At 51.0% G+C, this 14,408-nt stretch overlaps 1 protein-coding gene across 13 annotated transcripts in view; it reads left to right on the top strand.

Moving 5' to 3' along the window:
- The window catches only part of DNM2 (dynamin 2), a 96,812-nt gene that overhangs the window by 20,873 nt on the left and 61,531 nt on the right, over positions 1-14,408 (top strand). The window lies entirely within an intron of this gene.

The raw sequence follows: 14,408 nt of genomic DNA on the forward strand, positions 1-14,408 counted from the left end.
ATGTGGGAATCGAACCGGCAGCCCTGTTGCTCAGAGCTGGTGCTCTTAAGCCAACTCTTAACCAACTGAGCCACTCGGCCAGCCCTGTTTAATTTTTCTTGGAAGCACTTATCACTCCCTGTCACTGTCCTCCCTATTTATTTGTTTATTATCCATCTCCACCCAGTAGAATATGAGTGCCCTGATAGTGTGGCTTATCTCCTGGGGTTGCCCCAGTCCATTGCCCGGCATATTAGATGCTCGAGAAGCCCATCTCCCTCTCTTTGTAAATTCACCTGTCTGCATGCAGTCATGAAGCAGGACTTACTCAGTAAAGGCGGCTGAGCCTGCTCTGTGCCAAGGTCCAGCCTGAGCTACCTTTTTGGGTGAAACAGGACCTGGTTACCACTTGGAGGTAGGCCAGGTAGGGGAGGCACACACTAGTCAGACACACTACAAAGAAGTGGAGGCACTAGTTAAGGTCAGGGTCACAGAGGGGCAAGGCTTAGGAGGGTGGGATGAGGACTGGCCATGGTCAGAGGCCTGGGCCTTCCTGGGAGGGTTTGTATGGGTTGACAGGGTTTTTAGCTTAAGGATGGATGATAGACCTTTTCCCTTGTTGGTTCATGGGTTGCTCTTGTGCTTTTTTTTTCTTTTTCTTTAAATAACATATAGATGATGTATTATAGAAATGTACACTTGAACCCTGTGTAATTTTACTAACCATTGTCACCCCAATAAATTTAATTAAAAAATAACGTCTTTACTGAAATGTAATTCATACGCCATAACATTCATTTTTTTTTTTTAATTGGGGAATTGGGGGAGGGGACCAGCCAAGTTGTTGTTCTTCAATCTTACTTGTGGAGGGCGCCAGTCGCCATCTGGCTGCCCGTCAGCAGCTCGTGGCCTCTAAGCTCAAGGTGCTGTGTTCAATCTTAGTTCCCGGTGAGCATAGCCACCATCTCATGTGGGAATCGAACCCGGGAGCCTTGTTAAGAGTGCACGCTCTATATACTGAGCCATCCAGGTGTCAGCTCAGGTCAAGGTTCCGAGTTCAGTCTTAGTTGCGGGTGGGCATAGCCACCATCCTATGCAGGAGTCAAAGCATCACAATCTTCTTGTTAAGAGTGCATGTTATCCACTGATCCATCCGGGTTGCAGCTCAGCTCAAGGTGCCAAGTTCAGTCTTAGTTGCGGGTGGGCATAGCCCACCATGGAACAGGCAGTCTTGTTGTTAGGAGCACGTGCTCTCACCAGCTGAGCCATCCTGCTACCTGTTGGCAGCTCAGCGGCAGCTCAGCTTGGGCTCCGCTCACTGGCCCATGTGGGAATCGAACTGGTGGACCTATTGCTCAGAGCTTGCACTCTTAAGCTAACTCTTAACCAACTGAGCCACTTGGCCTGCCCAGTACTCATTTTTTTTAAAGTATGCTATTCAGTGGCTTTTCGTATATTTGCAGAGTTGTGCAGTGATCATCACCACTATCTATAATAATTTCAGAACATTTTCATGCCCCCAAAACAAGCTGTACCCATTAAATAGTCACTCCCAACTCCCAGCTCCTAGCAAATACTAATCTACTTTCTGTCTGTGAATTTGCCTATTCTGGACATTTCCTTCAAATGGTGTAAGGGAGGAGTCCAACTTCATTCAAATACGGCCTAGCCTAGAGAATGTTCCATGTGCCCTTGATAAGAATGTGTGTTCTGCTGCTGTTGGGTGGAGAGTTCTATACATGTCGGTTAGGTCTTGTTGGTTTATGGTGTTTACATTTTCTGTTTCCTTGTTGACTTATGTTTCGTGTTCTGTCTATTGTTGCAGGTGGGGTATTGATGTCTCCTGCTGTTATTACTGACTTGCTGTTTTTCCCTTGCCCTGTGCTTTCTTTACCGCTGTGTAGTATTCCTCAGTCTGGCCCAGTCCCACTAAGTCCAGTCACCCTCCTACATGAGCTCTTAGTTTTCTAGTTTTCCCCCTCCTGATAGAGCCTTGAGGGCAATCAGGCTTGTGCGTCCACTATGCCCAGGGCTGACCCTTGGAAGGGGGTTGCTGTGTTGGAGAGGAAGAGGATTTAGAACCATCTTGCCAGGTCTGCCAGGAAAGTCTGTGCCAGGGTCCTTCTTTTATTTATTTATTTATTTTTAGCTGAGCCATCCTGTTACCTGTTGGCAGCTCAGCGGCTGCTCAGCTCGGGCCGTGAATGGAACCGGCGACCCGGTTGCTCAGAGCTCGCACTCTTGAGCGAGCTCTTAACTAACTGAGCCATTCAGCCGGCACCCCCTTTTTTTTTTTTCCAGGGTCCTTCTTGAGGTGCCAAGGAGGAGGGTCCCCTTCCCCCTGTCACCTTTGTGAACTGTCCTGTTGAATAGGGCCTTACATGTGCCAGGTCCTGGAGTTCCTGTGTCTCATCCTTCTGGTCCTGCTGACAGCCTGATGGGTTGGGCACTGTTATTATCCCCATTTTACAGGTGAAACAACTGAGATTGGGCGAAGGTATGACCTTTGTCCGGGTCACACAGCAAGGCTATGGCTGAGCTGTCTAGTTGCAGACCCTGTGCTCTCCACCACAATGTCTGCTCACCAGGTTGTCCCTATAGGGAGAAGTGACAGGCCTTTCTGCCTTCAGAGTTCAGGATCTCCTTTCCATCTTTGTTCCCAGATGTTAGGTGTTGTGACTGGCATGGTGCCCTGCAGATGGAGACATGAATGAGGCTGATTGGGTTGGTGCCTCATTGGTGGGGCTGCTGTTAGCTGTGTGACTTTGGTGTGGATGATCTAGCCTCAGTTTCCCCATCTAAGAAATGGGGTTAGTGAGAGCCCCTTGAGGGTGAAACAAAGACTTGTATGCATGGAGCTCAACGCAGTGCCCGTGTCATATGTACCCCAGAGATGCCAGCTGCTCTTGATGTTTACTCCTCGGCAGGCATTTATTGAGCAGCTGCTTTGTGCCAGACACTAAGCAGACAAGAATCCTTATCTTCATGGGGCTGACAGTCTTGGGGGTTGGAGTCCCGGAGGCAGGAAGGAAGCTTATATGCTGAGATCAGAGCAAAGATTGTGTAGATGGGGACAGCTAGGTCTGGGGAGGTGGGAGTCAGGCTTCCCTAGGAGGCACCAACCAGCCAGAGTCCTAAGGAAGAGTGGAGGGTGCTGGTGGGGGCATCTGGTGGCAGAGCAGCCCAGGCTGAGGCCTAAGCTCCCAGGGCCTTGAGCAGGGAATGGCAGGGAGGTGACAGTGTGCTGGTGCAAGGCTCTGTGAGTCACAGGGAGGAGACTGATTTTGTCCCTAGTGTGCTGGAAGCCACGGGTGGGTTTTAAGCACGTATGCAGTGTGATCTGACTTGCAGTATGAAAAGCTTTCCTTGGCTGCTGGGTTGAGAACACGTGGGGCAGGGCCAGGCCCAGGGAGATGTGGGGAGTGTGGCTGTGACCCAGGGAACTTAGCCAAAGGGTTGGGAATGAGCAGGGGAAAAGTGGGTGGTCTGGGTATTTCTTAGGCAGCCGACAGATTGGCTGAGAGATGGTTGTAGTGGGTGGGAAAGAGACTACTGGGAAGGGCAGTTAGGCTGGTCTGTCTTGTGTGACACTGCACCCAGTCTGCCTGGACAGTTCCTCACAGTGTGGCACCCCATCACACGAGAAGAGGCTCTGAGAAGGAGCTTGTCCCCAGAGGCCACTGCCCACTGTTCTACTGAAGGAAAGAGCCTGCAAGGAGGATGGTTCTGGAATGTTGGGAGTGGAGTGGGATGCTGTCTGGCTTTCCTTCTTGTGTGTTCACTAACATCCTGCCTGTGGGTTCAGTTGGGCCCCTTTAAGTGGTGACATACGCAGAGCTTGGAGTGCACATGTGGCTAACCACTGTCCAGGGGCTGCAGAGACACGGCGAGTGCTCACCTGCCCCCATCCCTGGTCTCCTGGCACCATCTCTTCCCATCCTCACCACACCCTGTTTTATAGATGAGGTTGTGAGTGATCTTGCTGCCAAGGTCACATGGCTAGTCCTTGAGCTATCTGTGTAGAGCAGTGAGGAGGTAGCTCAGGGGACTCCTGGGAGGGCGGAGTTCAGAGCTTGATCCCAAAATGTCAGTGTTTTTCCTGTCACCCTTGAAAAGGCTGCTTGGCTGACCAGTTGCTTTGGGGCTTCTCAGTACAACTGAAAAGTTAAAAATTAATATTTGCCTGTTATAAAAGTTATAAAAGGTCACTTTGGGGATTATAAAACAAAGTTTTCCCTTATCACTCTATAGACAACCTCTATCAAGGGGTTGAGTGTCGCCTACAAGTTTCTTGTCCCTGTGTAGGCCGGAAATGTGCACAAACATTAAAAAAAAAAAAGGAGGACAGAATCAGTTCTGTGCATTGCATTTGGCTTTTAACACTGCAGCTGGCGTTGCTTCCTGGGCCAGTTCCAAGGCCACTTTAGTCAATTCCTTACTGATGGACATCTATATGAGTAACGGGTTTCACTCTGGAAAGCAGTGCCGCAGGGAGTGTTCGTCCTTGTAAACCCACTCAGGAGAATGAAAACGGGATGATGTGGGACAGAGGGGTCTGTAGAGGACATTCAGAGGAGTTGAAATCTGTTTTGAGTCCTAAGTGAGCAGAGGAAGCCAGGATTGTGGGAAGGCACAGAGGAGACGTTCCAGGCAGGGAATCAGCATAAGCAAAGACCCTGAGGCAGGAATAGGTTTGGCCACCTTGCTGTACCTTGATCACGAGGTTTGGTTACAATTAGTGAGCGAGGTGGAGGTGGAGGCGCTCAGGGCCTTGGAGGCCATGGGAACTCTTTGCAGCAGAGGAGGGATGTGATCTGACTCATATTGTATTGAGTTTTCCTTTGATTGTATGGGTCAAATGCTCTCTCTTGGGTAAGAACTTTGCAAACTCTTTCAACTACCCTCTGAGGCAGATGGCATTATTCCCACTTAATAGGTAAGTAAACAGAGGCACAAAGAGGTGACCCAGCCTGCCCAGATTGTCCACAAAGAAAGGGCAGTGCCTCGATTCTAGCTGAGCCCTGAGAAGCCCAAAGCCAGGGCTGCTAGTTGCCATGGGCCATTTCCTGCTTTTGCTCCTGGCCTGGCTACCAGATGAGACCATGGAGCAGGTGACACTAGGCTGAGTGCCAAGGGTGGGGCTGGCCCTGGAACCTGCAGGATTCCTGAGCAGGGAGGAACCTGCGGGGAATTTTGTGAAGGGGTGACATCCGGAGTGGGGTTCCGCCCCACTGCTGTCTGATCCTCAGTCTCATTTGCACAGTAGCAGGTTTGATCCTTCACCCCATGAGCGTTGATCACGTGCCTTGTGCCTGGCTCTGTGTTGGGAACTGGGGAGAGGCCAAAGAATGTGCCAGGCAGAGGACCCTGCCCTTGTGAGGCTGCTATTCTAATGGGTGGGAAGGGACAGACCACAGCCATATGAACAAATCAGTAAACTAGAAATGTCAGTTAGGGATAGAATTGAGCAGGATGGTGTGTGACCGATGGGCTCGGCTTCATATTGGGGGTGGGGGTTGGGAAGAGACAGTTTGACTGGGAGTTGCTTGCTGGCCATGTGAATGCTGCAGGGAGGTGGTTCCAGGCCCAGGGAACAGCCAGTGTAAAGAAAGGTCGTGAGGCAGGACCCTGCATGGTATGTTTGGGGAACATGGAGGCGGCCAGTGTGGCAGGAAGTGAGTAAGGGGAAGAATAGGAGGAGGTGATGGCAGTGATGTGACTGGGCAGATCATGCAGGGCCTTTTGGGCTGTGGGGAGAACTTGGGCTTTTAAGAGAGGGAAGGTGGTACAACGAGATACCACCTCATTCCTGTCAGAATGGCTGTCATCAATAAATCAACAAACAACAAGTGCTGGCGAGGCTGTGGAGGAAAGGGAACTCTCGTGCACTGTGGGTGGGACTGCAGATTGGTGCAGCCACTATGGAAATCAGTATGGAGGCTCCTCAAAAAATTGAAAATGGAACTACCTTATGATCTAGCAATTCCACCCCTCAAAGAAATCTAAAACACTATTTTGAAAAAATGTATACACCCTACGTTTATTGCAGCGCTATTCACAATAGCCAAGATATGGAAACAACCGAAATGCCCATTGGTAGATGATTTAATAAAGAAACTGTGATACATTTATACGATGAAGTATTACTCAGCCATAAAAAAGGATGAAATCTTACCATTTGCAACAACATCGATGGACCTAGAGAATATTATGCTAAGTGGAATAAGACAGAGAAAGACAAATAACCATATGATGTCACTTATATGTGGAATCTAAAGAACAGAATAAATGAGCAAACAAAACAGAAATAGATTCAGATATAGGGGAAAAAACTGATGGTTGCTAGATGGGAGGTGGTGGAGATGGAGGAGAAGGTGAAGGGATCAGAAACTACAAATCAGTAGTCACAATATTGTCGCGGGGATATGGAATACAGTATGGGGAATATAATCAATAATGTTGTAAAGATTACATAGAGTACCAGATGGCTACTGGACTTACCAGGGAGACTACTTCATGGACTGTGTACTACTACTACTAGTACGTGGACTACTACAGCCTGACCACTGTGCTGTACACCTGAAGCTGAAGCTGAATAATACTGAATGTCAACTATAATTAAACATATACATATATATAGCCATGGGATGTAAAGTACAGCCTAGGGAATATAGTCAGTGGTATTGTAACAGCTGTATACAATGTCAGAGGGGTAGTAGATTGGGGGAGTTATCACTTTGTGAGGGGTGTAAATGTCTATTACACCTGAAACTAATGAAAAAAAAAAAAAGAGAGAGAGGGAGGTGGTAGCCTCAGGAGGGCTCTGAGCAGAATGGGACGTGCCCTGACTTGGCATCGACAGGTGTCCTGAGCGAGTATGGGGGTGAGGGTGGGCTGCCTGAGGCAGCAATTGCACTGGTCTAGGCAAGTGCTGATGGGCCGAGCTGGTGGCCTTGGACATGGAGAGAGTAGCTGCATTTGAAGGTGGAGGCAGCAGGACTTGCTGCTGGGCAGGGTGGGGGTTGAGAGGAAGGAGGAGTCTGTGATCAGAGTCAGGGGCGTAACCACACTGCCTGGCTTTGGGATGACCGCAACGACACAGTAACACCTGCTCAGGGACTGTGTGCAGGCTGGGTTCTGAGTGACCAGTGCTTACTGTTGGAGATGGGGTGCAGATGAAGCAGGGCCCAGGGCAAGATGTGCACAGGCTGGATGTTGGGCTCTGGAGAGTGAGTTCTACTTCCGTTCTAGCAAAACCACAAAGGGGGTGACTGGGGTGTCTCCCTCATTGGTGCTCCACCCATGTTCCCATCTTAGCTATGCTTCTTCCTGGCTGAGTGACCTGGGCAAGTCCTGAAACTCGGAGCCTTAGTCTATCCGTATGTGAAATGGGTGTCTTGGCCCTGGCCCCAGTCCTTTGGTGTTGCTAGAGGGTTTGCTGAGATGTTGCCCAGGCTGGGCCAGTGGCATGTTCCCTATATGATGGGCGTGACCGGGGCCTAGGAGCATGGGGCTCCTGCTGAGGACTCTTCCTGTGGCTGGCGGCTGCACTGAGGCATTGAGTGACCCCAGGAGGATATGGTGATGAGGAAGGGATCCCAGTCCAGGGCCCTTGCTAGATGCCAACCACCAGGCACCTCAGGCGTGGTGGCCTGGGCCCTCACTCCTCTGGGTCAGGCTTGTTGGTGACTCATTCTCTTCTGGCTTATCTGTTTGTGTTCCCTCTCTTGGGAAGACCTGCCCACCTGTCAGCCTGGGTGTTGGCCTCTATTATTCCTGCATGCAGGAGTTCCTCACACTCATGGAAGTTGGAAGTCAAAGGGTTCCTGGTGGGGCCTTGTGCTCTTTTCAGGGGACACTCCCCAGAGCCCTCATCACTTTCCAGGGAGAGGAAGAGGCAGCCTATCTTAGAGCTGGGAAAGAAACTGAGGCTTCACAGGGGTGAAGTGACTCATGCCAGGTCACACAGCCAGACAGGCCCTCTGTGGTGGATGAGTGGTGTCCTCCCATCCCACAGGTGGCCGAGCCAGTGCCCAATAGGGTGGAGACCTGTCCAGGGCCTCATGGCTCACAGGGGCTGAGCTGAGCTTTGAACCCAGGCTGTCTGGCTCCAGAGTCCATGTTCTTTTTGTCCATTCAGCATGTATTATGAACAACTGCTCTATGTCAGGCACTGTTCTAGGTGCTGGAGATCCAGCAGTGACCAGGCCAGGTGCAGAAGTCCTGGCCTGTCATAGGCCTCCATGGGAGGCTGTGTTGGTGGAAGTAGGAAGGGTGTACATTTGGGGGAGAGGGGTGCAATCCACTGCACCTGCCCACAGGTGGGTGAGCCGGGTCTGTGGAGAAGGGTTTCCTGGCAGAGGGTACGGCCCTGCAAAGGCTTGGAAACCAGAAGTGCAGGAGAGATCCCAGATGTGGAGGGTGCAGGGAGTGGTGGGTTGGGCAGATGGGGGACCCTGTCAAACCTGGGATTGGTTACGTGGTCTCTGCAGAAGGGCGATTTGGAGCCCAGGCCATAGATAACCTAGGAGAAGGATAGGTCAAAAGCCTGGGGCCAGGCCTGGGCCCATGGATTAGAGGCGAGGTGCTGAAATAATCATAGTTAACACTAAGCACCTACTGTGTCCCAGGGAATAGAATAGACCCAAGATCCTGTCTTAGGGTGCTGACATGGGTGGGTGGGGGGGTCAGGAAAGAAGCAGATAAGTGATATATAGAGTGTTAGTGCTGTGGAGAAAAATGAGGCACAGAAGGAAGGTAGGGCAGGGTGGGGGTGGAGCTGTGCATGAGGGTGGGAAAAGTCTCCTTAGGGAGGTGTCATTTGAGCCAAAGCTGTGGGGAGTGAGTCTGGGATGCCTGTTTTTCTGGTACCCAGCTACTCTCTGAGGTGGGTGGAATTACATCCATCTTACTGACCAGGAAACCCAGACCAGAGAGGCAGGGAAACTGGCCCAAGATCACACAGCACAAAGGGCAGCCTGGGAGCACAGTGGCCCTTGTAGCAGTGGGAAGGAGAAGGAGGGAGGTGGATGCTTTGAGTCACAGGGAGGGACATGGTGACCCATGGAACATAGGTGGGGTCAAAGAGGAGGAAGCAGATAGATGACTGAGGCTTGCAAGTCGCCCTCAGATAAATGGACAGTCAGTGTTTCAGGTAGAGCTGCTTGGGAGGAGTTTTCCTTCCACCATGCCACTGGGAAGGCCCCAAGAGTGCCCCTGCTGCTGTGCGCTAGGAAACCCTGTGGGTAGCCTTAAGGCACAGCTGGATAGGCCCCTCCTCACTGAGCCCCTTGGAGATTTCTGGGGCGCTGCTTTTGGGGGCCTTTCCGGGACAAGGGTGGGTGTCCCTGCCCTTTCTACTGAGCAGTCCAGGAGCTTCTGGAAACACAGACGAGTCCCAGGGCTCCTGACTTGCGAGGCCCCTCACACCTGCCCAGCCTTCTCCCCTACAGGCTCTGCCTCCTTCACCCAGGCTTTGTCCTCCACTCGTCCTTCCTGCTTGCCACCAAGTCCCAGCCCCAGAAAGCTGACTTCCCCTGCGTGTGCCCAGAGCTCTCAGTTCTCTTGGGCATCACACTGGCCCTCATGTTCTTCTCAGGCTCTCATTGTCCATTGATCACCATTGTGCTTGTGGTACCTGTCCCCCCACCTCCCCAGACATGCACAGTCACAGGACAGCACGTGTCAACACCCGTGGCAGAAGGCCTGGCTCTGGCTGGGGGGACGCCGGCAGCTTCTGCGTCAGATGTGTGGGCCCAGAGGCCTAGTGACCTGGTGCTCAGAAGCTCAGACTCCACGTGTTTCAGTCCACGCTTGTGCTTCCAGACCATAGGTGACCTTGCACAGCTGCTCAGCCTCTGGGCCTACTTACATCTGTAAAGCGGGGCTCACAGACCCATCCTGGTGGATTTTGTCATAGTTAAATGTGATAAACCGGGCTGGTCGAGTGGCACACTGGTTAAGAGTTGGCTTGGGGCGCCAGCTCCGAGCATCAGGGCCCCGGTTCGGATCCCACATTAGGGATAGTGATGCTGCGCCCTCTACAGCTAAGATGGTGAACAACAGCTCGACCTGGAGCTGGGTTGCCATGAGTCACTGGCGATGCGTAGGCTGCAGTGAAGCTGCAGTGGGCTGCCGTGAGCTACCGTGTGTGGTCAGCAGCCAGCGTGAGCGGCTGGTAGCCGGTGTGAGCTGCCAAGAGCTGCCGTGAGCAGCCGTCCAGTGGCCGGCGACCGATCTGCCTCACCTGGGAAGAGCTCAATGATAACACCAACATGAGCCAGTGAAGCGACGTCCTCCACAACTAGACTGAAGAACAAAAGGACAGCAACTTGTCTGTTCCCCTTCCCCGATTCCCCAAAGCTGTTCCCCTTCCCCAATTCCCCAATAAAAATTAAAAAAAAAAAAAAGTGATAAATCCACAAAGTTCTCAGCTCCTCGCCTGGCATGCAGTGAGCGCTTGACAAGGGTTAACTACTTTTAAAAACAAGTAATTTTTTAGAGTCACTAATCCATGTGGATGATGCACAACTCAAAGGTGTTCCAGAACTTGGGTTGACTCTCCCTGCCAACAGGCCCCAACCTCCATGGGCTTGATTTTTGTTTTCTCCTTTCAGTTGTAAAACAGACACATTTCTGCGCCTTTTGTTTTCCTCTGTGCATCCAGAAAGAAGTTTTATGTCAGGAGATAAAGAGCTTTTTATTTTTTCTTTTTGATGGCTGCACAGTAGTGTGAATGGGCCCTAAATGATTTAATTAATTCCCCCACCATGGGTTTTAAAGTTCTTTAGATCTGAGCTATTCTTACAGGGAAACTAACAAGATGGTAATGATTCTGTGGGCAAAATTTTTTTTTTCTTTAAAGATTATATTGGGGAACTGGGGGAGGGGAACAGTGTTGGGGAATTGGAGAAGTGGAACAGCCAAATTGTTGGCCTTCAATCTTAGTTGTGGTCCGTGGGCAAATTTTAATGCAGTGTTCTCTCTGTACTTTCCTATCTGAGTCCTCTCGAGCATATGCTCCTGGACTTATTTGTACTTGTGGCCTTATTGAGATTTAACTTAGATACAGGAAGCCACTTAATCTTAAGTAAACACCTTGATTTTTATTTATTTATTTATTTATTTATTTATTTATTTATTTATTTAGCTGAGCCATCCTGCCACCTGTTGGCAGCTCAGCAGCAGCTTAGCTCGGGCCGGGACTCGAACCGCTGTTGCTCAGAGCTCGCACTCTTGAGCGAGCTCTTAACCAATTGAGCCACTTGGCCAGCACCTACACATTGATTTTTAAAATAAATGCATGCACCCCGGTAATCACTGGGCAGATCAAGAAAGGGGATGCTGTCATCATCCCAGAAAGTCCCCTCATGCCCCTTCCAGTCAGTTTCCCCAGAGAGAACCGACTGCTCTGTGATTTCTATCAGTAGAGACTAGTTTTGCCTGTTCAGGTTCAAGACTATCCTATGACTCAGCAGGAGGAACAAGGGCATATGTCTACAAAAGGCATGTATGAGAATGTTCATAGCAGTTTTCTTAAGGCCCTGAACTGGAAAGACCCCAAATGTCCTATCAACTAGTGAATGGATGAACAATCTGTAGTCCATCCATGCAGTGGCACCTGGGTCAGCAATGAAAAGGAACCAGCTTTGGTCACACATATCAGCATGGAGGAACCGAACAGACAGATGTTGGGGATTCGTTCACATGTATTGTTTGGTCACTGACGTGTTACATTTGCATGGAAGAGGTGGAGTGGGACATTCTTGTGAAGGGCGTGCAGTGTCACCGCTGCTGCTGGTGATTCTATGTCAGAGGGCCAGCACCCATGGTCTCTGATGTGCAAGGTGCCTCTGTCCCTACCTCTCAGGTCCTGCCTGTGAGCCAGGTGGCCCGGGGCTGCAGGGAGCCAGGGTCAAGGCCATGTGTGGTGCTCTAGAGGTTAACAGCCCCCAGCAGGCTTGCTGCATCCCTGGGAGAGCCTGGCATCCTTTATGAAGGGGTGTTGCTCTCCAGGAGACACTGGGTACCCCCTCTGGCGAGGACTGAGCTAAAGTTTACTTTGGGGTTTGGTTACCCACATGTGGCCTCTTTGCTGTTTCTCCTGCCCTGCCCACCACACCCGCCCCTCATTTTCTTCCTTTTTTTAAAAATGTAATTTTTTTTTAAGGATTTTATCGGGGAACAGTGTGTTTTTCTAGGACCCATCAGCTCCAAGTCAAGTAGTTGTCTTCAATCTAGTTGTGAAGGGCGCAGCTCCTTGGCCCATGTGGGGATCGAACCAGCAACCTTGGTGTTATGAACACTGTGCTCTAACCACCTGAGCTAACCGGTTACCCCTCTTATTTTCCCTTTTTGTTTTTTAATGTTTTTTTCTTAGAAGCCAAGCTTTTTCTCTTTTTTCTTTCTTTTTTTTTAAGATTTTTTATTGGGGAATTGGGGGAGGGAAACAGACAAGTTGCTGTCTTTTTGTTCTTCAGTCTAGTTATGGAGGATGTCGCTTCACTGGTCCATGTTGGTATCATCATTGCGCTCTTCCTGGGTGAGGCAGATCGGTCACCCGTCACTGGATGGTCTCTCATGGTGGCACTTGGCAGCTCTCACTGGCTGCCGGCCACTCAAAGTAGCTTACCACAGCCCCACTGCAGCCTACGCTGTCGCCGGCGACTCACGGCAACCCAGCTCCAGGTTGAGCTGTTGTTCAGCATCTTAGCTGTAGAGGGCAGTGCCACTGGCCCTCCTATGTGGGATCCGAACCGGGGCCCTCTGGCATCCCAAGCCAGTTCTTAACCATCGCGCCACTCGGCCGGCCCCTCATTTTCCCTTTTAAGAGAGGCCTTTCTTGACCATTCCAGCCCCAAGCCGCCTAATCTCCATGGTGTGTCTTCTCTGTCCCCACCCCCACATCTCATGTGGTTTCTCTCAGAATGTTGGTGCTGGTGTTCCCAGCACCTCCATCGTGCTTGGTGGGCATGAGTAATACTTGAGTGAATGAGCATGTGGCTTTGGCCACGTCACATAGCCTCTCTGCACCTCAGTCTCCTCATCTGCCAAATGGGAGAATAGGAGTATATAGTTTATGGGGTCATGCTGGGTGAAGTGGGTATGAAATGCTCCTCGAAGGGCAGGCATAGCCCATGGGGTCTTTTGTCATCCTCAGGAACTAGGCTGCACGGGTAGCACTGTAGGTATGGAAGGTTGACTATGTCACCAGGGGCTTTGGGCTCTCCCAACCATAAGTGGGCTCATGCGAGTGCTGCGGATGGTCTTCTCTCTGTTTTGGCCCCTCCCACCCTCCACTGGTCTCAGTCCAGCCTGGTCCCTGGTCATGGCTCTTCATCCCCTAAACTCCTCTTGGCTCCATCCAGTGTCTGTCCACTGCCGTTTGTGTTCTTAACACCTCCCAGGCCAGCCCCATCATCGCGCACCTGTGTCAGTGCAGATGCATTCAGCCTGCCTCATGGCTCCCGCTCTCATACCTGCAGCAGCCAGAAGGGTCTTTTAAAGCCACATACCTGTAAAAGTACACACAGTTATAACCTGACTGTCCCTGAACCCCATTGGGTGGCCTTGCTCTAAGAATGACAACCAGCCTTCTCATGACTGCCAGCACCATCCTCACTCCACCTCTCTCTGGGCCCGTCCAGTTGAGTGCCCCGCTTTGCTGCTTGTGGGCAGCACCCCTATGGGGGCCCTCAGAGCCCTGTAGCCCATGGAGGGTCCCTCATTTCTCGGGCTGGGCTGCAGTTCTGCATGAGGGTGCAGGTTGACCTGTTATGTGGTCACTGCTGTGTCCCTGCTCCCAGCCAGTGGAGGCGCTGCATGAGTGTGTTGGGACAGCCCCCAGGCTAATGGGGCTCAGACCCCATTGTGCATAGCGTGTGCTGGTGAAGGTGCACTTCTTCCTTCTGCACACTGGGTTAACACGTTCTCAGGGATTCTGATGCCCAGCTCGGGCTGAGAGGGCCACCTCTGGTGTCCTCCACGGTCTCAACAGGGGTTCCCAACAAAGGTAGGGTGCCCTCTGAGACACTGGTAACTGCAGTACTGGTGAGGTGGCACCAGTGACACTACGCTAGGAACCCAGGAACACTGTTACGTTGCCATATATGAGACACACCTGTTCAGCCCCAATTGTTCTGTGTCCTGCACAGATTTCAGATAATCCAAACATTTATCTGGGTGCAAACCTTGTTTGAAATTCCCTGAGCCTAGAATCTTTCTCCATTTTACATGAAATAATAGGGTCCTTTGCATAGCTTTAATCTCTGAAAATGCTGCTTCTATTCCATTGCCCACCTGGATCCCTGCTCCTTCGCTTTCCTTTCTTAATGGTCCAGGGTGGCTTCTGGTCTTCCTACTCTGCCTGAATCCATGTGTACTAGTCTAAGAGTTGGTGCAGGTAGTATTTCTGTATTGAAATATATGAC

The sequence above is a fragment of the Hipposideros armiger genome, unplaced genomic scaffold (genome assembly GCF_001890085.2).
Source record: "Hipposideros armiger isolate ML-2016 unplaced genomic scaffold, ASM189008v1 scaffold_298, whole genome shotgun sequence".
Taxonomy (NCBI): Eukaryota; Metazoa; Chordata; class Mammalia; order Chiroptera; family Hipposideridae; genus Hipposideros; species Hipposideros armiger.